The sequence below is a fragment of the Pezoporus flaviventris genome, unplaced genomic scaffold (assembly GCF_033815535.1).
Source record: "Pezoporus flaviventris isolate CSIRO_AGI_PZ_B2104156 unplaced genomic scaffold, CSIRO_AGI_Pfla_v1 ptg000057l, whole genome shotgun sequence".
NCBI classification, from domain to species: domain Eukaryota; kingdom Metazoa; phylum Chordata; class Aves; order Psittaciformes; family Psittacidae; genus Pezoporus; species Pezoporus flaviventris.
This window is the reverse complement of record NW_026892605.1, coordinates 6,150,001-6,174,641: the sequence shown is the minus strand read 5'-3', so window position 1 is coordinate 6,174,641 and position 24,641 is coordinate 6,150,001. Positions and strand designations below refer to the sequence as shown.

The 24,641-nt window shown below is 37.9% G+C and overlaps 1 protein-coding gene across 7 annotated transcripts in view; it reads left to right on the top strand.

Moving 5' to 3' along the window:
- Positions 1–24,641, top strand: part of NIPBL (NIPBL cohesin loading factor) — a 155,012-nt gene that overhangs the window by 1,405 nt on the left and 128,966 nt on the right. The gene's annotated exons all lie outside the window — the stretch shown is intronic.

Sequence of the window (24,641 nt, the reverse complement as noted above, 5' to 3'; positions counted from 1 at the left end):
ATGTTACAGGAATATGTGCTAGATTCAGAGGAAATACCATTTTATGCTTCTGGCAAACAGAAAATGGGAGAGGGATGGTATGTAAAGTGCTAGTTTTATGACGTTTGAGGGACCAAGGTGAAGATGAAATCTTGCCGAAAGTATTTGAGAATCAAACGTTTAATTTAATTTAGTAAAAAGTGAGGAATGCTTAAAAAGTGTCATCCTTTCTTGTCAGGCCATATCACTTTGAGATGCTGAGGTTGTTATTGGCTGTTTGTGTCCACGATGTTTGAATATGTAATTAGTTGTCATTTTAACAGGTCAAATATGTTTTGTAAGTGACTGTTGATTGAGTGTCAGGTCTTTATAAGTAAATGGCAGCTAATCTACAGTAAAGTAAATCTTGTACTTATGTGTGGTAGAGTTTGAGAGTGTTACTAAAAATTGAGGTGGATTTAAAACAGACACCCTGTGCACTAATAAAAATACTCCTACAGGAATTACATAATAGAGGGAAATTTCAAGATACATTTTTTCATCTTTCATGTAGCAAAGAAATCTGTAAATGGCAAACAAGTATCAACATTACATAATTTCTGTTTTTTTTTCAGCAGTTTTTTTTAGTGGTTCAGGTTGATCTGTTACAATAAGTGGTTAAGGTATATAATAGAGTAACTTTCTGGTGTCTTGTGTGTCGAATCGCATAATAAAGCTGTGCTATCATGTCCCCGAGTGCCCTGATACATGTTTAAAGGGTGAAGTTAATATAGCTGTCACGTAGAAGGCGTGTTTTTAATGCTGTAAATCCGTGTAGTAGTCAGTAGCGTGTCCGTGATTTGTATTGGTCAGGGAGCAGTTTGAATTTTAAAAAGCTTGAAGATCCTGCTGAGCCCCAATCCCGGCCTCCCTCCCTCCCACTAATCTCCCATTCCTGTCTTTGTGCTGCCTGGTCCTGTTAGACACTGTTTGCAACAGGGCCTCGGGCCTACGTGCGTGGAGAGGAACCATTAACACTTTGAAAAGGCAGCCTTTTATTTTTAAACTTCGTGAATTGCACAGGGAGCCACTAGTCGTCTCTAACTGTCCTTCTCTCAGTGTGTAGCAGCAGAATTGCTATTTTCTTTCTGTCCGTGCATGCGTACAGACCGAGTGTAACTGCTTTATAGGAAAGAAAGGACTGTGCAGAAATAGTTGTAGTTGTTGGGTAGTTTTCATCATCAGGAAGCGACATTAGCTCCAGCGTTTCTTTCGGCGTGTAACAGCTCTCGTTGTAACAAAAATGGGTTTGTTAAGCTAACAGTAGTGGCTTATTTTTCATTTCTAGAGGTTTGCTTTAAATACAGCAGATACGAGCAGGAAATGAGCTACTGTAGTTATGTAGTTCCTGTCAAGTTTATCTTGCCAGGGTTGTGTTTACAGCTTTTTTTTTTTTTTTTTAACCAGAAAACATGTACTTTTCTGGTATGAAAAGTAGGCTTATTTATAGAGCGAAATTTAAGAATCTGCCTATTTGTGATTTGTAATGAGTTTTTTTTTTTATGCTCTGCTAAGCCATATGTGATTAATCCTAAATTAGTTGCTTTGTCATGGTTTATGTAGTTGTAAATTTCTTTATCTCAGAAAAATATATTTAGCATTCAAAAATATTTAATGTGGAAATGTTTATAAAGGAATTTATTTTTTATTTAGATTGTATTTTTTAGCATGCTTGAGAATGTGTGAGTGAGTGTTCGTGAAGCAGGACTGTGTCACTTATATACTACTTTTTCTCTAACTTTAGGAGTTTATACTGGTCCACTCTTTACCACATCAGTTAGCTGCTGCAGTTTTTATTCATGTTACAGAAACACAAAATTCATTATTACACAAGATAATAACTATTAGTTGTAGCAATTATTTTAACTGAAAGAAGAAAATACTTTCTTCTTTGTATCTTTTATTTTGTATTTTGAACACTTTGCACATTCTGAATTTCCTGAGTATAGGTTATATATCTTTTTTTTTTGCTTTTAACTTCTTAAACTTTTACCTGAAGTTATTCCAATAATTTTTATTTTTTTTCTCCTGAAGCCTTTCACTGTCTTTTAAAGCTGTTTTTATCCTTTTTTAAAAAATAAAGACGTAGGAACAGGCATACTGGTAAAATAATTTATTTTTTACATTTGAAGTGTTTGTATTTTGATTTAGGTGAAATAGGAATAGAGAAGCAAAATCATGTCACTAAACCCCTTTGCAGATCCCTATTCTGTATTAGTACAGGTAGCCCTGTGCAACCTTATTGTATGTTTGAGACTCAATGTACGTTAATTTTCACATGACTGTTCTTGCGGAATCAAGGCAATAAATAGTAATTTCATTAGGATAGAACCATGGGTTTTTTTGCTGTTTGTGTAATGATTAAGGTAATGCAGCTTTAATCCTAAATGTCTCATGTATTTGTTCCTCTATAATGTAAATAAACTATATTTTGGAGGCTACTAGATGAAAAATAGTCAAAGTGTGAATGGATTTCATCCAGAGATTCGTATAACAAACTTCTTACCGCAAAATGTGTTCAGTGGCAAGTGTGCTACTTTTATGTGTGTACTATATTGCAAAGTGTTAGTCATATTGAATTTATATTAACATTTTATAAATACTGCACAGGAAATGTAAAGTTAGTGGGTAATTGCTGTACAATTAGAAATAGAAAAAAATGCCTATTCTGAATATCAAGATCTAGGAAAGAAATAAAGTCTTCAAATTCAGAAAATACATTCTAGAAAAGTGTGTAATAGTCATGAATGAATGTATGTAAATTCATGATGGACGTATACTTCATTGGAAAAACGAGTAGTGACAGCTTTAGAATTTGGTGTTTGGTAGGTATGATGTGGCTCATCCACAGTGTTGGGGTAGCTATTTATTGTCACAGAATATATTACTAGGAATGGCTAATATCTGAGAAAAAAATGGCCATTTCAATGTGATCCAGGTTATTTTCAATCTTGCTTTTTATATGTCTTTATTAGAAGTAGCACAGTTTAAGTTAGCATCTGATTTTGAGTTGTCAGTAATGAACACTCAGTTGCATAGAGATATCTACAAAGAAGTGCTTCAAATAGTTGTGTATTATGCTAATAACCCTGTACAATAATGATCCTTTTTAATAATCAAAAAAGGAAGTCCTCTTGAAATGACAGTTGTTAAGGGCATGTATTCTAAAAAAACTTTATTAGATTAATCTATATTTGTTTTTATTTTCTTAGTATTACAAACATACTTCTTAGTAATTGATCTCGACCCCCAAAGTACATGCAAGAGAAGTGCTTTATATTGACATCTGCTGCACCTCAGGAGTGAGGAAATTGTGTTTGAGGGGATGGTGTAGGATCCATGGTTTGTGTCTCACTTCCTTTTCCCTCCTGTTCACTATGAAAAATCTTGCTAGCAAAAGGGAGGGGAGAAAGGATTTTGGCCCATCTGTATGCAGAAACTAAAAGGAATTCCAGTTAAATTGGATGTGGTTGTCGATACTGTACTTGAAGGTGATTATGTGGTTTGCACAAGTAACTTAAAAAAAATACAGACATCGAAGAGTATATTTTATGTTAAGGTCAGAAAAAATTCTAGAAAGGTTAATTTTATTGCCTTTAGTATTTGTATCAGTTTTAAGTGGTTTTCCAATCAGAAATCTCAAAATACTTCATATGGGTAGATATTCTAACTTTTCAGATTATTGCTGTGGTTTGATTTGAAATTATTGCTGTGGTTTGAGTTGAAGCATTTTGCTTTTTGTAGCAGTGTGTATGTGTAGGTACGCAATGCACTTTACAGGAACAGTGTCAAAAACCACTAGGCTGCAAAGTAAGAGAATAAAATAAGGAAACAGCAGACTAAGATTACAGAACCAAACATAATCCAGTTTCCTTCTCCATATGCTGCGCCTTTTAACTACATTATTGTATTCCACCTTACCTTCAGAGCCTCAGTTTAATGTCTCATACAGTGCATGGGAAATGCCAGCTGGCTGGTACACTGTTATACAGCATACCAAACAAATACATAACCTAGTTCATGTCTTTGTTTTCCTTTGTCATTCAGTGTGTAGCCTGCTGCCTTATTACATGCAAGTCTTTCATGAAAGGTGAAGTTTTTTCTTCTCTTAATATGTAGGAATGATCTTAAAGTAACTATCTGTGCTTTACAGACATCAGAGAAGTTTTTTTGCACATCTGTAAATTATTATTTCCATTTTTACAGATGGAAGACAGAAACTAAATCAAAATAGTTTTAAAAGAGCTTAAAATTTTAAGTAATTTGACATGCCTTTTTCATCTGATTTTTAAAGTTACTTTACAGCACTCAGTTCATAACGTTGTTTTCTTTGACTTTATTTGTGGTTGTGAATGCACTTCATTTCAACATATCGGGCTCATTGTTTCTCATGCTGGATCCCTAAAAGGTATAGAATGGTTTTATTGATGGCCTTAAACATCTGTTAAGTTTCAACTGTCTTCTTCATACCAGCAGTTGGAAAAGAATGGGTTTCCTATCCTGAAAACTTAAAATCACCCTCCATATTGTGAAGAAGCCAAAATCTCTTTAAAGTTTATTGCAAAGAACAGAGACAGCTGTTAATAACCCAAATCCCGCAAGTAATTAAATGGCTTGCCTACAGTATTGGAGACAGAGATTCAAAATGTTACTCTGTAAACCTCCAGGGTTGCTAGTTCTTTCTGGGACATTGTTTATTGGCTGTTACGGATAAAACTCCTCCTCTTACACTGATAGTTGCAGCAGTTATGTAAACTAGTTGAGGGAGAACTTTTGCACCTAGTGGTCAGACCGTTTCATTGTGATGGTAGCCTGTTGTCCAGCTGCTGTAGGCCTGTGTTAGCAAGGCAAGACTGTTCTGAGGTGTTCCTAGCTAGACCATTGCTTTTGTGGTATAGAAAAGTCTAGGTCCAAACGTCTAATCTGTGTTGGGCAGAAAAGTGTTTTTTGTTCTTCCCATGTGGCTTTTTATGTCATATGATCTAGGCATGGCCCAGAGGCTGTGAGTATGCTATCATAAAATCATAGAATGGTTAGGGTTGGAAAGGTTGTTAACATGATCTAGTTTCAACTGCCCATGCCATGGGCAGGGATGCCTCACATGAGACCATGTCGTCCAAGGCTGTGTCCAACCTGGATTTTGAACACTGTCAGGGATGGAGCATTTATCACTTACTTGAGCAACCTGTTCCAGTGCCTCACCACCCTCCCAGTTAAGTAGTGCTCAGTCTTTTTTTTTCTTTTTCCTGTTTTTTTTTTCCCCTTTTTTCTTCTTTTTATCTTTACTTGTGAAAGTTTTGTGTGAAAATAAGGATTTTTTTTATTTTATTTTTTTAAGAGTTGATTTTTATAAATGGCAGTTCCCAGCAAAAGATCTTAGATAGGAAACTGGTTTTAATCAAGCAAATTTATTAACTCTGTTTTATTAAAATTCCTTAGTAAGAAATTGTAATGTCTGATGGAAGGTACCTCCTTTTGTGGTAACAATGATTTGTTTTGTGACATGTATGTCGTGTGCCATATATGAGGCAGAGATCCTGTGAATAACAGGAAACAGTATATGATCATTTTATTAATTACTTTCATATTGCACAAGGCACTAAATGATAGGCGTAAGCAACCAGAATTCTGATATTTCTTAACACTTTAGTGCTTGGTTTAATAGTACTAAAACTTGTTTTTTTAAATAAAATGTAATTAAGCAAACTTCTTTAATGTGACCATGTGCCTGTGGTAGTGCAACCACTGTCTCTGATGTTTGAGCTAGCAATCTCTCCTCTGGGTTGACCAGGTACTCAGGAGAATAACTTGTCTCTGAAATCTTGTTTTCAATTTTAGGTTTTAGTAGAGGCTGCCCCCCTTTCTTGCCTGTTATTTTCCATTCAGATGTTTTGCCCTTTTTTTTTTTTTTTTGTCAGAATTACGTGTGCCCAGAGTGCCAAAAGGTGTGGAATTGGCAATGGAGTGGGGTGAGTGGCTGTGTTCACCCATGATACTCCATGAAGGAGGAGCAAAGTGGCTCCCAGTGACCTAAGCATGAAATCTGTATGCTTGCTGGATATTGAGGATGGGGGCAAAATTTAGAGGGCCCTCATCAGATGCTACAGACAATAGCTACCTTAGTGTCTGTAGAAAAAATAGTCTGGAACCTGCTTTCTGTAGTCAAAAACCTGGGAAATTTTGATAAGATTCTGGTAAGGCTGTAGTGAGAACTCATGGGGAATGCTGTGTGGAGATCTAAAATCAGTCTGACTATAATTTTTTTTCCCCTGAAGGGAAAAATAAAAATCTGCCTGATAATGTGTTTATTAAATATTTAGTTAAAACTAAGGAAATAGGATTGCATTTTACTACATGGTTGCTAGGTTTTCCTTTTTCACTTTTTTTGTTTTGTTTGTTTAGTAATGGGAAATGTATTTTCTTCTACCAGTATGCTCAGTGATCATTCAATCTTCCTGAAAGTGTCTCTAAAAACTCATGCTGAGGCATAACCTGTAACATAGAAAAACTTCAGTGTATCCTAAAAAAAATTGGCAGTTGCAAGTATTTGAAACTTCTTAACAGTTAGTAGTCAACTTCGAGAAGGCATGTTGCTTGCTTTTTGTAGATGGGACCAATAGTGGCTCCTCTCAGTTTCCTGACAACATAACTATTTAAAGGCAGTGATAATTACTTCTGACTTTGCTAAACTTCAGTCATTTAGGCCAAAATCATTCATGCTGCATCACTGATTTTTTTAATAAAGTTTGAAGCCAAAATAATTCACTGGTTCCTCAGGCTCATGCTAGAGAAAAAGAAAAATGTTTAAAAATGATTTCTGACCCTTTTCTCAAGTGATTGGAGCACCCCCATTCTTTGGGAAAATAATTTAAATTTAGAGTGAGGTGAATTTTTGCATTAGGGATGTGCATTTTGTTGTCATTCGAAAACCTGTTAAAAAATTGGACAAGTTTTTGATGTCTGAAACATTAGGTGACTTCTCTGGTTGTAGGCATTAATTTTGAAAAATTTGGCATGCGCAAGAGGACTTTCCTAATAAGCACACTTGTAAGCAGTGAGATGTGATACAGACTCCTAGTTTCCTGGTGTTCATTCCCTGATTATCCACAGTGCTGATTTGTTTGAGTGTGGAGAAGACAAGAACTGAGGTTTCAGGTGTCTGGAAGGGTGTACACATGGAGGAGGTAGTGCCAGGACTGGTGCCAGACTTATACAGGATGGGGAAGGAATGAAAGTTTGAAGGACAGGTATTGGGAGGAGGATAGGAGCTTGGAGTTTCTAGGGGAATAATGACTGAACTGTGAGGACTGAATGAAAGAGCTAGTGGGGCAGATAAAACTGTCCTTAGTCAAGATAGCAGAACAGCTGTGAAACAGCCTTAGCGAGAAGCAGAGGCAGAAAGGCAGTTTGGAATTGGGTGTCAAGGGGAGCAGTTCGTGGATGGGAATGGGTGAGAAATATGTACTGAGAGAGACTAGAGAAGGGAAGAAGAACAAACTGGCTGAAAAGCCAGAAGTACAAACCAAGGATAACCTGGGTGAAGAAACATTATTTTGAACACAGGAATTAATTGTTTCATTTATTTACTTAATTATTTTAACTGAGGAAATCACATAGTAAAAAAAAAAAAAAAGGCTCAGAAATGTGGAGTACTTCTTGCAAGAGCAAATGATGGAGAATTCTGTAATTCAGGTTACCTGTGTGATCTGTGTTTGGCATCTTCATGAATGTGTAGTGGTGGTCTTTAAGTCTGTCATGGCTTTTTTTTTTCTTAAAGCAGGATGCCTATTTCTTTGACTTCGTGGAATGAATGGAGCTGGTTTTTGATTTGCTTTGTTTTGAAAAAACACAACTGGTTACATTAAAGTCTCCTAGGATTGGCCTTAGATTCTGTTGGTTCTACCTTTGGGAAAGGGGTAGACTCTTTGAGATTGCTTCCAGTCCTGTCTTTTATGATTAAGTATTTTGATTTCTCTTTGACGTTCACTGTATACTCCTTTGCCTTAATCGCTTCACATCATTAAGCCCTACTCCAGAGACAGAATTCTTCATTTTGTCACGGGCTTTTCTGTGACATATATTGTAATATTGGAATGCTTAAAAAATACTTACTTTTTAAATGTTTTTGAGGAGAGTATGTAGTGGAAGTTGGGAACTGAGATGCAGAAGTTGGTCTTTATAATGCTGGAAATCTGGCTGAAGCAACTGTAGGACCTGAGTTTTAAGTGATTTTTTTGCATCATAGTATGTGTGATAATATTAGAATCATAGAATCATAGGATAGTTTGGGTTGGAAAGGACCTTAAGATCATCTAGTTCCAATCCCCTGCCATGGGCAGGAACACCTCCCACTAAACCATGTCACCGAAGGCTCTGTCCAACCTGGCCTTGAGCAGTGCCAGGGATGGAGCATTCACAGCTTCCCTGGGCAGCCCATTCCAGTGCCTCACCACCCTTACACTAAAGAATTTCTTCCTTATATCCAATCCAAACTTCCTCTGTTTTAAGTTTTAACCCATTACCCCTTGTCCTATCACTACAGTTCCTAATGAAGAGTCCCTCCCCAGCATCCTTATTAAAACCCCTTCAGTTACTGAAAGGCTGCTACAGATTTGCTAATTTTGGTTGCAGATATAACTAATAAGGGATTCAGAGCATTCAGGAAAAAAGGAACACAAATATTACTGTCAGTAATAGAAATACAATGAGATTCCGAAGAGCGACGTTTTTGAGTTTCCTGCTAACTGATCTGCAGCCTCCTCCTCTTCATACTTCTTTTCCTTTTTTATTTGAAGAGTCACGTATGCAACAGACCTCACAGCCTTATGATTAGCCTCTGATTCATTTCCAGAGCAGATTCCTCCTGTGAGCTGAATGAAGATTGGGCTGGGGAGGTGGGAAGGGAATTATGTAATCCAAGGACTGTGTGACAATTCCTGAGGGCATGGGGCATTTATTAACTTTGGATTGACTTTGCAAATGTGATCTTTCAGTCTGGGGGTGTGGGATTTCCTGGTGGAAGTCTAGAAAGCTTTGACTTGGTATACAGAAAAAGTAACCTTTGCATATTTGATGTCAGCTTTTCTGTGTTGAGTGTACTTGAAGGGTTTTTTCAAGTCAGATCTTCAACATTTTTGGTGGTACAAATTTTACCATATGCAAATGCATTTAGTATAATATCTTTACTATTTAATATGCTTAATATTATTTAACATGCTTATACATTTCCTTGTAAACCAGGTGTCACAGTGCAGTAATTAAAATTTTCATCTTGATTTCTATATTATAAAAAGGAATTGGAGTGGGATGAAAAAGGGACTTTGTTGTGTCATACTTCTGTTAACACTTCAGCTCTTGATTGTCAATCAAAAGTTTGAGATTTGCCATTCATTGCCCAGGTAAGTGTGAATTTGGAAGTTGTTGAATGCTCCTTCCCTGGCGGTGTTCAAGACTGGGTTGGACAGAGCCTTGGGTGACATGGTTTAGTGTGAGGTGTCCCTGCCCATGGCAGGGCGGTTGGAACTAGATGATCTTAAGGGCCTTTCCAACCCTAACTATTCTATGATTCTATGAGATGTATGAGCATGCAAAACGGAGCTACACACATGCAAAAGGGATCCATAGTGCTAGTCAGTAGGAAACATTGGACAGATTTTTACCTCCTGAAAAAGAGTTTAAATAAGTTTGGTTTATAGTCACATTCTCTCTTCCAGGCTTTCTCCTGCTCTAGTTAAATTTCTTTGCACTGTGATGTATTATTTCTACAAGAGGTGAAGTGAATTCTTGCTGCCCCATAAAATCTTAGAGCCAATTGAAGATGCTGATAGGTAGTGACAAACATATGTGTGAATCTCCTGCTACTGAAGAAGAGTTTAGAATATGTGTTTCTGATGCCCTGACCAAAGCACTCTTCCTCTGTCCTGCAGAGATTTTGAGTCAAGGGTTGGAAGCAGTGGCTGTTACGCAGTGTGAAGTAATCCGTTTGCGTGTTATGCATGTTCAAAACGTGTATGGTTGGACTTTCCTACTCTTGATGTCTTTCCCAGGCTTAGATGTGAAAAGGATGTTGAGCTGGTTGGTTCTGCAAAAATAGTGGCAGTTCTGGTATACACTGAAGAAAAGCTGTAGGTGAACTTGCCTGGTGATAATTTAGGTGACCAATGGCTTAGAGAGATGTAGGAATGTAGTGTGCACTCTAGGGTCACTATTATAAAAGATTACAGTTACGACTTTGCATATTTACTCACTGGAGTAATTCCCTCTGGTTCTGTTCTAGTACAATGTAAAGTTTAATCATGTTATTTACAGAAATAGATCATTTATTTTTACTGTGGAAAATATTAAAATGTTTGAGGAATTGCAATAAAAATGGTATGCTTTAAAACCTGTTTTGTCTGCAGTTCTCTAAATATCATTACATGAATAAGCCATCATAATACCGGAAGGTAAACATACTCAGTTTTCACATCACACTGTAATCTTAGCCTGCAACCTGGAAAAAGAATAATGAAAGCTGTTTACTTAGTGCCATGTTAAATGATTATATTCAATTAGTAGACTTCAGAATAGGAATTCTCTCTTTTTTTCTGCAGATGTTTTTGTTTATTCCTAACAAATCTTTTTCTAGTCTGAAAGAAGACATAATGTCATGGGATTGAACAAGTTCTTAATCACATGTTGATAATTAGCCAGTGGAGTTCAGCTCTGTAGATGGACTTGTGAGGATTCAACGTAACTTGTTAGGTCGTGATAATTTGATGTTATCGAATGCTCAGCTACAGTGAATGTTCAGTTGTGTATATGTAGCCTGTGGCAATTACATGTAACTTGATTTAATTTAACCCTGTTTCATTGCTGGCTAAGGAAGGTTGAATTAGTTTGCATTTTTCATGGGCTAAGTGTGTACGCATAATTATTGAAAGTCAGCTGATGTACAGTAACTTGAGAGACTGGGCTAATGAACTTGCCTTAATGTGGCTGACACTCCATGTAACCCTGTGTGAACTTTGGGGAGGACAGCGTTTGTCTGAAACAAAGCTGTTGAAGGACTCCCAGCTGCACCTATAGGTGTGAATTTGCACAAGTGTTTTGTGAAGGATTGTAAAAATGGGTGAAATATCTCATTGTAAAATAGACTTACTTTGGAATCCTGTCAGAAGATTCCAGAAAGGTTGTTATAGAGATAACACGTTGGGCGCCAAAAAGAACTGTCGTGGTTTAAACCCAGTCAGGTAACTTGTTCACTCACTCCCAGTGAGTGGTGCCGAGCTGACAACAATCAAGGTCCGTGTCCGTCTCCCCCCCCCCGCACCGGGCTCTCCCCTTCCCTGCTCCCGGAGGAACGGGGAGGAGGATCGAGAGAGTGCAACTCCTACGGGTTGAGACAAGAACAGTCCAGCAACAAATCACCACCGCTACTATCAGCTAAAACAATGATAAGGGAAAATAACAAGAGAAGAGAATATGATACCACCAGCCAAGAAAGCGAGTTCCACCCGGAAGCCCCTGTCCTTCCGGGTAACTCCCAGTTACCCCCCACCCCGGGCATGACGTGCTGTGGTATGGAATACCTCCCCGGCTAGCCCGGGTCAGGCGCCCCGTCTCTGCTTCCTCACAGCCTCCCCTCCTCCCTGGCAGAGCATGAGCCTCACAGAGTCCTTGGTCAGGGTAAACATCACTTAGCAACAACCGAAAACATCGGCTTCACCAACACTGTTCTCAAACTAGAAGTCAAAACACAGCACTGCACCAGTTAACACAAAGGAAAAAACATGACTGCTACTGCTGAACCCAGGACAGCAGATAAAAAAGTTTCAAAAAGAACAGAAAAACTTACATGCTTATGCAGTTTTGTAATGAAAACCAAGCAAAATTAGAAGATAAATGTACCTTAGATTCAAAGGTGACCCTATAGAAACAGCAGTAGTTACCAAACACATTAAATTTGCTGTACAGAACTTAGAGTTTTTATTAGTAAAATAACATTTTCTTTGACAGAAATAATTTAGTTTCTTGTGCATGATTATGATGAACAAATATTCTGTAAATCAAGTTACATACAAGTTCGTTAATTGGGTTGTGTGTCAAATAATTAAAGTTATACTTCTATGAATGGATAGACTTCAGTGGGTTTGCACAGGTATAATTGCTTGAAATTGTTAGATATCAACATACTTGCTTCCTGAAATAAGTTAGAATTTCAAGTGGACTTTAAATATCTTAGTCCCTAAATATTAGGGTATGCAAATACAGTAAAATATATATTCAGTGAACTCAGTTATTATAGTAGTAAACAGCCTTGGTGCACACAAGACTATTTTAAACAAGTATTTTTGTTTTTTTCTTTAATATGGAATAATTTTGTATATTAGATTTACCCCTTTGAGATTTACAGTAGCTTTAATGGTTCTGTTGTAGTTACTTTGTATAGTTCTGTGGTTAATTTGGGTTTTGTCGTAATCATAGAGTGGTTAGGGTTGAAAAGGACCTCAAGATCATCTAGTTCCAACTCCCCTGCCATGAGCAGGGATTCCTCTAGACCATGTTGTCCAAGGCCCTGTCCAGCCTGGCCTTGACCCCTGCCAAGTACGGAGCATTCACAACTTCCTTGGGCAGCCTGTTCCAGTGCCTCAGCACCTTCACATTAAAGAATTTCTTCCTTATATCTAACCTGAACTTTACCTGTTTTTAGTTTAAATCTGTTCCTCCTTGTCCTAGCGCTACAGTCCCTAACGAAAGACGCTCTCCCTCATTCTTTTAGGCCCCCTTCAGACACTGGAAGGCTGCTATGAGGTTTCCAAGCAGCTTCTCTTCTCTAGGCTGAACAGCCCCAACTTTCTCAGCCTGTCTTCAAACGGGAGGCGCTCCAGTCCCCTTATCATCCTTGTGGCCCTCCTCTGGAGTTTCTCCAAGAGCTCCATGTCCTTCTTATTTTGAGAATCATTGTTAAGCACTTTATAAGTCTTCGTAAATTAAATATGTTTGTATCTGGGGGGATGGAAGGCAGATGGGTAGCCTGTGGCCTGGAGTGCTACTTGCTAAGATGTGGTGGTAAGCTCCCACTTGCTGTGATTTCTTTGCCATAACTTTCTGAACTCTGAACATAATGCAATAAATTCAACATTCGTGTAGTTTACTAACATATTCATCAGTGGTGTGTTAATGTACATGTTAATTAGGTTCAGAACTTGAAAGATTTTTTTATAATTACCTGTGTAAAAGGCTTATATATAATCGGGTAGTAAATCAGATTCGTGTCCACTGAAAAGCACAGAGTCATGTGTGAAAATTTTCCTTAACATTTTTTGGCAATAAGAAATATTTACTTGACAGGCAGTGTCCTAGAAGACCTAGGAAAGGATGTTTGGCGTGAGTAAACATTAGGGATAATTAGCAGTGGGGGGAGTTCCTTGTAACAGGAATCTAGAAGACACAAATGTGACTGAATATTGGATTATGGGAGACAGCATTTTAGTACAGAATACTATTGTCAGTGTACATTTTTGTCTCCAATGTAAATATTATCATGTACAAAAGCATGCAGATAATAATGTCAAACGTGGTCTTGGAAGGGCACTTGTGGTTCTGCTAGCTCTAATTTATAGTCTCCCATGGCAACTCTTATAGAGAAAAAAGGATTATGAATTGAGATGTGTTCCTGGATCATATCCCGTAAATTGAATGTGAAGAGTTTGTTTGGGGTTTCTTTTGAGGTAAACAGCCAGTTGACACAGGAACAGTTCTTATTGCTGCTTAGCTGCTGTCCTTTTAGTTCTGTGTTTTATCACGGAGGTTGGTGGATGGTGGTAAGTTAGAAATTACACTACTGGAAAACAGGACAAACTCAGTAGCTTGACAGCCTGGATGAATAGCTAGCAAAGGGCGCTGTCCCTACCTGTGTAAGTACCTGAGTATCCAATGTAAAAAGGAAAGACTGAGACCTAGCTACTCCTTATTGCTACTGTAGCATATATTGATGCACCTTTAAGGTAGTTAAGGTCTGATCCATTTCAGCTGCTTCTGTTTCTGTTCAAATGTCTTGTGAATGGAACTAGAGTGCTAATCATTTTAATGATTTTGTATTGACAGAGTATTCCCATAAAGATGTCTCTTTTGCTAAAGTAATTTCCAGTTTTGGGGAAAAAACAAATTATTTATTCTGCGAAAGCAGAGCTGCAGAGAAATCGGGATATTCTCCAGAATGAGTGTGTGCCTTGTGAAATAATGTTTCACACTAGAAGGATTGAGCTACCTCTCTAAAAAGTGAGTTGCATCTCAGGGAAGACTGCAAAGACCAGTTGCAGTTTTTCCTCAAAGGTACTGCCATACAAATATATATTTATAGCAATGCTGTGGTTTACATCTTACTTTGTACATACTCATTTTCATTCATCATGAATTACGGTAGACAAACAGCTGTAACTGTATTTTTCTTCGAACAGAGTAACCTGAAATAAATAGTACACTTAGTTTGGTTTATTTGTTGTTTAGTTTTTAAGTAATTTAAAGATGCAGTGATGATAATTCAGTTTCATTGGGGGTTTTATGTTTTTTTTTGAACATTGATAGAACTGTTTGTGATAACCTCAAGTGTAACTTGCCTGCATTTTAAAATCATTCCCTTGCTAGGAAAAAGGAATGTTTTGTTGCAAATTGTTGCAGTTCAACAGCTTATGGAAATAAAGTGGTCATCGTGCAACTGTATGAATTCTATAAAAAAATTGAGCATGACTGAGTAATCTAGCTTTCAGTTCAGTTATTAATTTCATTTATCTGCATGGTCAATTGTGTTCATGTTCCTGTAGTATACGGGCCACGGTTCTCCTTTGCTGAGCTACACCTGGGTGCTATCTGAATTCAGTAATAGAAAGCTTTTTATTAAAGCCTCAGAGAAATTTAGGGGTATAATTGGCCACAGTAGTGAGTTTTAGATCCTTAAGAAAAAGATGGTCATCATTTGAAGTGAAGTGCCTGGAGAATAAAGTACACAGAAGATAAGCAGAACATCTGTGGATTGGATACAGGCAGGGATGGAAGGATTCAGTGTGGATTCTGTTGGCATGCTCCTATGGGGACTAATTTTACCTTCGTGAGGTGATTCTTGGGCTTTCTCCATATGCTCATAACACAGTCAATATGGCAGTTCAGTCAGTAATAGAACTGAGTCCCAGGCCTAAGACATGCTTCTCTCATATTTTAATGTATCAATTTAGAGTTTAGAGATGTATTTATAAGACGCATGTGGATTTTTCTTTAATCTCTAAAGTGCTATCTGCAACTTACAGAAATGCAGTTCACAAATGGGAAAATATAGTATTTGCTGGTTTAGTCATTAGGTGATGACCAGCTTTCTCATATTGGAAGCTGTGGCTTATATATATAAATAATGAAAAAAGGCTTGTCTTACATTAATAAATAGAGAAGCAATAGGAGTGCATTTATCCTCTCTGAGACTATACCAGTCACTTGTTTGAAGAAGTAATTTTAAGAGCACTTTTTTATTTTACTATGTAGGTTTTTTTGGCCACGTTTTTTTGTCAACCTCATTATCTTCTTGCTTTTGTAAATGAGAGCTTGTATATCTGACAGAGTATACTTTCTGGAAAGACCATGTAACTGCTTCAGAAAGTGAAGTTGGAAACAGCTTAACTAAAACAAACCAAGGTACTTGTACACTGAGACTTAGATTTTTGCATTTCTTTGATGTTCCTTTAAAAGTGTAATCCTTTTTTGTTACTAAAGGCTAGCTCATCTCTTCCCTCTTCCCACCTGTCCCCCAGTTTTGAAATTTGCTGTTTACTCTCATAAGTCATTGAAGAAGCCATATAATGAAAGACTGCTCTGGAGGTTGGGGGGGAAATAAAAGTATTTCTCATCCTGTTTTATTTCAGAGCATTAACAGAAGGGATTGGTCGGGTAGAGCATGAATGAAGCTGTAAGTCTTTCTCCAGTTTGTGTGTTATGACAGATTAGCAAATGAGAGCTTGGCAAGCGTGTGATATGAACAGGAGGGAAAGGCTTTTGTCCCTTTCTCACCTTGCAAAATATGAACAGAATGATCTTGGCTTGGGTGAGTTGAGTAGGTCTGTGGGAGAAAACTTGATTTCTGAGTGTGTTCTGAGAGGGCATGTTTGTTGATTTGCAATAATTTCATCATTTGTTTTACAGTATTGCAGTGCTTGATTAGCTGTAATTTTATAAATTATTTAGGAATTCTGGTTTTCAAAGTATGTCGCTAAAATAGATCCTGAAAAATGTTTTGGTTGATTGGAAGATGCTAACAACTTAAAGATTTCAGTATAATAGAACAGATAACTCTGCACAGATTTTATTTTTTTTCCCCTCTCAGTACACTTACTTCCTTGGCTTTTGGGGAGATACAGGTTAGCATATATGAAGAAGTTGCCTTATTTGCTTATTTGTATTTAGTTTTAGCGATAATGGGAAGTCGAGTGAACTTCTTCTGTGTCATGTTGTACAGTTTTCGATGACACTGTACTCCAAAGTGAAATGAATACAATGTATGGCATCTCTGATCAAATTCTGGAAAAATGTCAGTAAATATGTTGGAAACAACATAGTGGTATTTGTAGCGGGGGAAAAAAAAATAAAATCAAAGTGTACTAGACCTGCAATTAGAATGTAACTGAAGTGTTTTATTTTAGAAATATTGTGATGGTGTGAAGCTGAAATACACTTTATTTAAAAATAACAGAACTAAGGTATTTAAATGGAAGCATTTTCTAAAGTATGCCCACTTTGACAAATGATGGTGTTGAGTGCAACAGTTTAAACTAAAACATTCTCAGTTTAGTGGACAGCTGACTGGGAGAGAGGATCTGCATAAATGCTTTCTCCCTAGCCATCAGTCGTGATGGGAGTGGGATTTTCACCAGTGTCTCTCCCCTGTTCTTTATGGGGCTATTATGTACTTCCATGAAATCTGAATAATGTTCTTCTGGCTATCAAATAACTTCTCTTTCTGTACATGCATAAGATAGTAGCTGTAAGATCTTTTCCAGTTCTTGCATGTGCTTCTTGCTTTTCTTGTTATTTCTAGATCACAAGCCACTTCAGAGAGCTTTGGACAGTTTTTATCTCATGGATTATTTTAAATTTCTCTAAACAGGCAGATTTACCAAGAGGCTACTGAATACTGAAGATGGCTAGGGCTTTTAAAGGTGGTTCAGTTGTTTGGTGCTAATAAAGATTTTTTTTTCTTTAATGTTCCTTTAGCAAACAATTTCTGTTTACCAGATGTGAATTTAGAAAATAGTAAGACACAGAGGGTTAAGGTGTCTATAGGTTGTCACCTGTTGTCCATAGCCCTGTCTACTGTGGGTTTTTTTGTAAGGTTCATGTTACAGGACAGTTGTTACATGGTTGTACAGCTTCTCATGTTCAAGATTACTACATCTAAGTTTCCTTAAGCTTAAAAAAGTACTGTATACGCAGTAGGCCAGCTGGGGAAATTATGGTAGTCAGTGAAGTATAAGTTTATAGCCAAATTTTCTAATTTCTTGTACTATAAAACTGTAAGTTTAGTTATAAAAGTTTGATAGTGTAGTACTTAGGCTGCATAAAGTCTATTAATACTAGCTTTTGTGGATAATGTAAAATTAATCTTTTCTGAGTATGGGAGTTCATTAGGAATGACCATGCTTAGCACACCCTATGCTAAATTATTGAATTGTTACTCTGTTTAGTCAGTTTGCTTACCTGAAAAATAATACTTTCCCCACAATAGATAGAGCAAGAGTTTTGAAACTTAATAAGATTAAACTAGTTTATTTAAGTAGTTTATTCAGTACTGTTGAATTACAGGGTTTAGTTGATATGCAGGCCCATGACCTTCTGACTCTCTAGAACTGGAAAAGTAAGGAGAAATACTTTTATTCAAAACTGATGAATAAAACTTCTCTAATAAATTCTGTTAACTTTTTGTGGTAAGAATCCTCCTTAAAATTGCTGTTTAATTTACATCTGTGAAAAGTACAGTCTTTGAAAACCAGATTAAGAATCTGTGATAGTGCTGTTGCATGCAGTCAATACATACTGACTGAAGAGTCCAGTCTAGGTTGTGTATTTCCCCTTCCCTTGTTCTGTGTTTGAATCATAGAATCATAGAATCGTTAGGGTTGGAAAGGACCTTAAGATCATCTAGTTCCAACCCCCCTGCCATGGGCAGGGGACACCTTACGCTAAATCATATCACCCAAGGCCTTGTCCAACCTGGCATTGAACACTGCCAGGGATGGAGCATTCACAACCTCCCTGGGCAACCCATTCCAGTGCCTCACCACCCTAACAGGAAAGAATTTCCTTCTTATATCCAACCTAAACTTCCCCTGTTTAAGTTTTAACCTGTTACCCCTTGTCCTGTCACTACAGTCTCTAATGAAGAGTCCCTCTCCAGCATCCCTATAGGCCCCCTTCAGATACTGGAAGGCTGCTGTGAGGTCTCCACACAGCCTTCTCTTCTCCAGGCTGAACAGCCCCAACTTTCTCAGCCCGTCTTCATACGGGAGGTGCTCCAGTTCCCTGATCATCCTTGTGGCCCTTCTGTGGACTTGTTCCAACAGTTCCATGTCCTTTTTTTGTTGAGGACACCAGAACTGCACACAATACTCCAGGTGAGGTCTCACAAGAGCAGAGTAGAGGGGCAGGATCACCTCCTTCGACCTGCTGGTCACGCTCCTTTTGATGCAGCCCAGGATACGGTTGGCTTTCTGGGCTGCAAGCGCGCACTGCCGGCCCATGTTCATTTTCTCATCGACCAACACCCCCAACTCCTTCTCCACAGGGCTGCTCTGAATCTCTTCTTTGCCCAACCTGTAGCTGTGCCTGGGATTGCTCCGACCCAGGTGTAGGACCTTACACTTGGCTTTGTTAAACCTCATGAGGTTGTCATCAGCCCAACTCATAAGTGTGTCAAGAGGTGGGTTTGTGTGTGTTTGTTTTAAATTATGTTATGAAACAGATTATCACATGCCAGAGTTTAAGAAAAACACTAACATATAATTTTCTAGTTTTACAGTGTTTCTTCTCTTAAACCTCCTTTTGATATTGTTCGTCCAGCCACACCTGTAACTACAGCTTTAATTGTCCTAAACTAAAATAGTTGGTAATTTACGTACTGTTACTGGGCAGGTGTTAGTGGCCAGAAATTTTTATTGATAGCATTTATTCTGCTTGTGTTATATTGTCTGAATGTGTGTCTATATATAATACAAAGAAAACTGACGTATAATTTGAAAGACAATTTGAGTGACAGGTAGAAAAAAACAAAAACACAACAAACCCAGCCAAGAATACAAGCAGTAAACTGTGACTCCTAATGAAAGGAGTCCTTCTGGTTCCTAAAAAATAGCCTTTCAGAATATTTGATTATTTCAGTGTGATGTCAGTTGCCTTTCGGTCTCTTTTCTGAAACTATGGAAGATCTATCTCCCTGCGTTGGAAATGACCTTCGCTGTGCATCCTCCCTCCTCCTACCCGTCCGCCTCATAAGAACTGGTTTGTCCACTTGAAAACACTAAACTACTGAGATAGGTAGCACAAGATCAGACCTTAATATTAACAGTAACCACATTACTCTTCTCTGTACTTCAGCGTACCTGTGTAGTATAATTTCTTTACTTAGCTTTAAGAGCAAGTGGGTAAAATGTGGTAAGATTGTGTAGGTGGTATTATTATAAAAGGAAAAAATCCAAAGCTTTGCAACTTTTAAAGTTTCTAGCACCTTATCAGCAGAGATAATTTCTGCACCCTTTGTCTAGTCAGGTATCATAGACAGGTTGTGACTTATGGCTCTTGAAATTGGATGATTGGTATTAAATTGTTCAGAAATGCTTTTTCCACCCACTGCTTGAGAGGTCTTGGTTGCATTGTGGCAGAAATCGTGACAATTAGGTAGCAAGGTTTTTTTTTAAAGTTAACCATTTGAATTGCAATACATTGTTCTGGAGAAATAACATACGAATGTACATTTTTAAACAGTGCATTCTTGCAGTCTTTTGATTAATCTTTGCCTTAACCATATATTGAATTTGACTTTGGACTTGCTATTCACTTAGTAGATCTTAACAAAATCCTGTGTAAGGTTATACTTTAGACAAATTATACCTTGATTTCCAAAACAGTTTGTGATGCTTGACTGAGGAAGTCTCAAAGATTCTCTCATTTTGACTAATTTGCAACACTTGCTTGTAATTTCTCAGACGCACCAGGTGCGAGAACCTGCAGTCCAAAACTGGTAAAAGTGAGAGAAATCTTTCTTAGCTGACTTCAGGAATGAAATTGCTTATCAGAGGGCTTAAAACCACAGACAAGTTTTGTAAATTTAAACTGGGGAGAAGATAATCAGTGAAAAGCTTTTGAGTAAGGAGGGTGTTTCCTTTGGGCATTACCTAACATGGGATCTATTCTTAACTGAACTCTGTTTCTAGTGGAGCTATATCTGATTGTGAATAGTATAAAAACTGACATGGCCTATGATTCTTACTGTTCAGGAAAGAAAACTCAGAGACTAATACTGCAGCTGAAAATGTCATAGTGTTAAAACTTCGAAGTGTATTCAGTAACTGCAAAGTACTAGAAGCAGTTTTTAAAACAGTGTTCTCCCAAGCCATATTTCCTGCTTCTCCGATTTCTACAGTCTTTTTTTCTTAAATCCGTATCAAGTTTACTCCTGCAAAGATCTTCATGTGACCAAGGAATTGCAGAAACCATTCTTTTGCACGGGTATTGAAAAACTTCCAGTGACCTAAGCAAGTTTCTACAGATCAGTAATGCCTCAGCAGCTTCCATCCCATACAGAAGGCTGAAAGTGATGAAATACCAGTGGTACACAGGTGGTCACTTTTTTTTTTTATATGACTTCTCTTTTCCCTGTGTTGTGTCTTCTTAACAGTACAACAGAAATGCCATGAATGCCTGTATTAGCAAAAAGATTAGTACCTGCATCAAAGTGGGGCCAACTGTTTCCTTTAGCTTTCCTCTCCACTCTATTCAGCTTCACCTCCAACTCCAGATTTTTTTTGTCCTTTCAGATTGCACGTTGTATCAAAATTATCGCTTTGTAATCAAGGGGAAGAAAAGCAAAAAACCCCAAACTATATCAGAAGTTACAGACTTTGAAAGTGCTTGTTCTCCGTTTGATCGTGTGTTTAATTTTGTGACGTTAATTTCCAAAAATGTCGTTGTACAAGCCTTATTCCTTGTTCACAGAATTCAGGCATAAGACTTTTTTGCTAAAGGCTAGAAGTAACTACTTGCAGTTTAATGGGCAAGTGTCTCTCCCACCATGTCTTACATTAATCATGCATCTTTGCGTACCAACTTCTAAAACTCAGGCAGCTTTTTTCTCCTTGACAGGCTAGTGAACAAGTCTGTAGGACCCATAGATTTTCCTAAGAAATATTGCTACTTGAGTGCAGGCTTTACTTGCCTCTTCATAAAAGTGCTGATTGTTTTCTAGTATTATAAATACTAGAAAAATAACTGGTGGTGTTATTTATGAATTGTAAATTATCTTGGCTCCTCAGCAGAAGAAGGATGTGGACCTATTGGAGTGAGTCCAGAGGATGCCACGAAGATGATCAGAGGGCTGGAGCACCTCTGCTGTGGAGACAGGCTGAGAGAGTTGGGGGTTGTTCAGCCTGGGGAAGAGAAGGGGAGACCTTCAAGCAGCCTTCCAGTATGTAAAGGGGTCCTGCAAAAAAGCTGGAGAGACTTTGCAGAGCATGTAGTGGTAGGACAGGGTTGGGGCGTAGGTGGGTTTAAACTGAGAGAGGTTTAGGTTAGACCTAAAGCAGTTGGTTTTTACCGTGGGAGTGTGGTGAGGCACTAGAACTGTTTGCGCAGAGATGTGAATGTCCTATCCTTGGAAGTATTCACAGGCACTGGTGGGGATCTGAGCAAACTGGTCTAGTGGAAAGTGTGTCTGCCCATGGCATTGGGGTTGGAACTAGATCTTTAAGATTCCTTCTGACTCAAACTATTCTATGATTAAGCTTTTTGAAGAGGGCTACCTGACAGTGTTGAAGGCATTGCCAAATATTCATGTAGTTTCACACAGAAGCTGTTACTGCTTTGAAGGCATGTATACAGCTTGGAGTCAGGCTGTCCACTAAATAGAACTCAAGTCAGAGAAGGGCTTGTCCTTGATATCTGAAATAGGAGCATGTACAAAATGAATCGGTTTTGGTGGAGAGTAAGTCCACTGAATGCAGACAAATTTGAAGTACACTATATATTCACAAGTGCCATCCTCACAATGTCACATAAGGGGCTAACTATCTACATGTAAATAGAAGTTTCAGACCTCAGCACTGAATTGTTCTCAGTGGGTCTATTCGGTAGACCAAAACTTCTTCCAATGAACTGGTAGGGGGTTGTTGGCAGTGTAACATCAGGTGGAGTTTGAATTTGGTTCTCCAGAGACCATCAAGGATAATTCTTGTAAAGTGTAAAAATAGAAATTGTGATAATTTTGCTGACTTCCCAGTCTGCAGTAGTAGTATCTTGGTCCTACTGTTTTTTTGCTATAGAAGTACCAGTGGAAATGGCCAGAGCTTGCCAGTGTTGCTGTGCTTCAGAACTGTAAGGTAAATGTTCATGGATTCTGTAGAAAAACCTGATAGAAATTCTTCAGTGACCTACATCTGTCTGAATAGTGAGTGCTACAGTGATTGTCTTTATTTTGATGTGGATAGATTTTGTGGTTTAACTAAATACCATGTAGCTGTTCGCTCATTACCCACTACCCCCATGAGACAGGGAGCAGGAAAGTGTAAAAACCCATGGGTTGAGATAAGAACAGTTTATATATTAAATATATTTATAATTTATGTAATATAATAATTTATATTTATAATAATTTACAATAATTCATATAATATAATAATAATAGGAAATAGAGGGAGGAATAAGCAAGTGAATAGGGAGGAATAAGCAAGTACAGTTGCTCCCCACCTGCTGACTGATGTCTGGCCCATCCCCAAGGAGCAATCGGCCCCTTCTGGCCAACACCTGGAGTTTATATACTGAGCACGACATTCTGTGGTATGGACCATCTCTTTGGATAGTTCAGGACAGCTGGCTGTGCTCCCTCCCAGCTTCTTGCACTCCTCCTCACTGGCAGGGCATGAGAGACTGGAAAGTTCTTGACCAGGGTAAGTGCTACTTAGCAACAACTAAAACATCGGTGTGTTACCAACATCATTTCCAGACTTACAGCCGAAACACAGCGTGGCACCAACTACTAGGAATTAAAATAACTGTCCCAGCCAAAACCAGTACAGTTGAGTATATGGTGGTATTTTAAATCCATCTTATTTTACATGGTTCTTGCACATGATTTTTGACATAGTGATGCTTATTATAGAATTATCCTGCCAGAGGTACAGATAATGCAAGGATTTTACTAGAATAGCTGAAGGATTTTGTCAGGTGTGTGGGACCAAGTAGGCTGTTTGACAGTGAACTGAACACTGGATTATGGGTGATTGAAGTGTCCAGTTTCCTCATACAGACCAGCTCTTGATAAGAAGGTAGAGACAGGTGAAACAAAAAATTACCTGGTTTAGAGCACCAGATAGTTTTTGTGATACTTGGAGATGAGAAGCCTTTCATTGGAGAGTCATTTGCATCATTGATAGTCAAGTTCCCTTAGCCTTTCTCTGGTTTGTTTTCTTTGTTTGTGTTGGTTAGTTTGTTGTGGTTTTTTGGGGGTTTTTTGTTTGTTTGTTTTGTTTTGGGTTTCTTTGTTGTTTTTTTTTTCTTTATAGCTTTTTAGCCAGAAATATCTGTATAGAATTTAAGAATTTAGAAATATTGGTATACTGGGCTAAAAAAGTCCAGAAAATTTGTGCTTTCAAAGATTATGTCACTTTCTCACCATTGTTTCTACTACTGCTTATATTGATACACTACAGTGTTGGTCTCCTCTCCTGAGGAAGCAAATGGGGCAGGATTAATCCTAGTTTTATTTTGCATTTCTGTAGGAGTAGTTTCTCTTGATCTTCACTAGAAGCAGTAAGGACAGCATGGAAGGAAACCTGCCTAATGAATAGGACTGAGAGAAAAAGAAAGCAATAAGACCTATAATAATTGAATTTGAAGAAAGATTTCTGCAAAATAGTATTTTTGAAGAGTTGCTGGTAGCAACAGTAGTAGGAAAGGAGGCATACTTGGTTTTGCTTTAGTGGTTGAAAATATACAGGCAGAGGCAAAGGGAGATAAAGAAATGATAAGTGCCTTTCTCCTGTTTCTCAATCCAGCTTTTAGTTGCATCAGAAATTTAAAATACAAATTTCTTATTGAGTACTCCCTTTCAGTATCAGATTAGGTCATCTTATTCTTGCCCTCCTGTTTGTTTACTATATTGTCCTTTCTCGTTGAAATGAATAATGAATTGGAGACAGCAAGTGACAGTAAGCAGCTGAAACAGGTCAGCTGTTACATGGAACTTTATCCTGCACTGTATGTCAGCACCTTTACTGCTATTACTCTCACTCAGCATCTCTGATTCTCAGGTTGTCCTGCATTTATTGTCTTGTATGCTAAGTTCTATTTACTGTTCCTGTAAATAGATGTGTTAGAGAAAGTCATGGGACTAACTT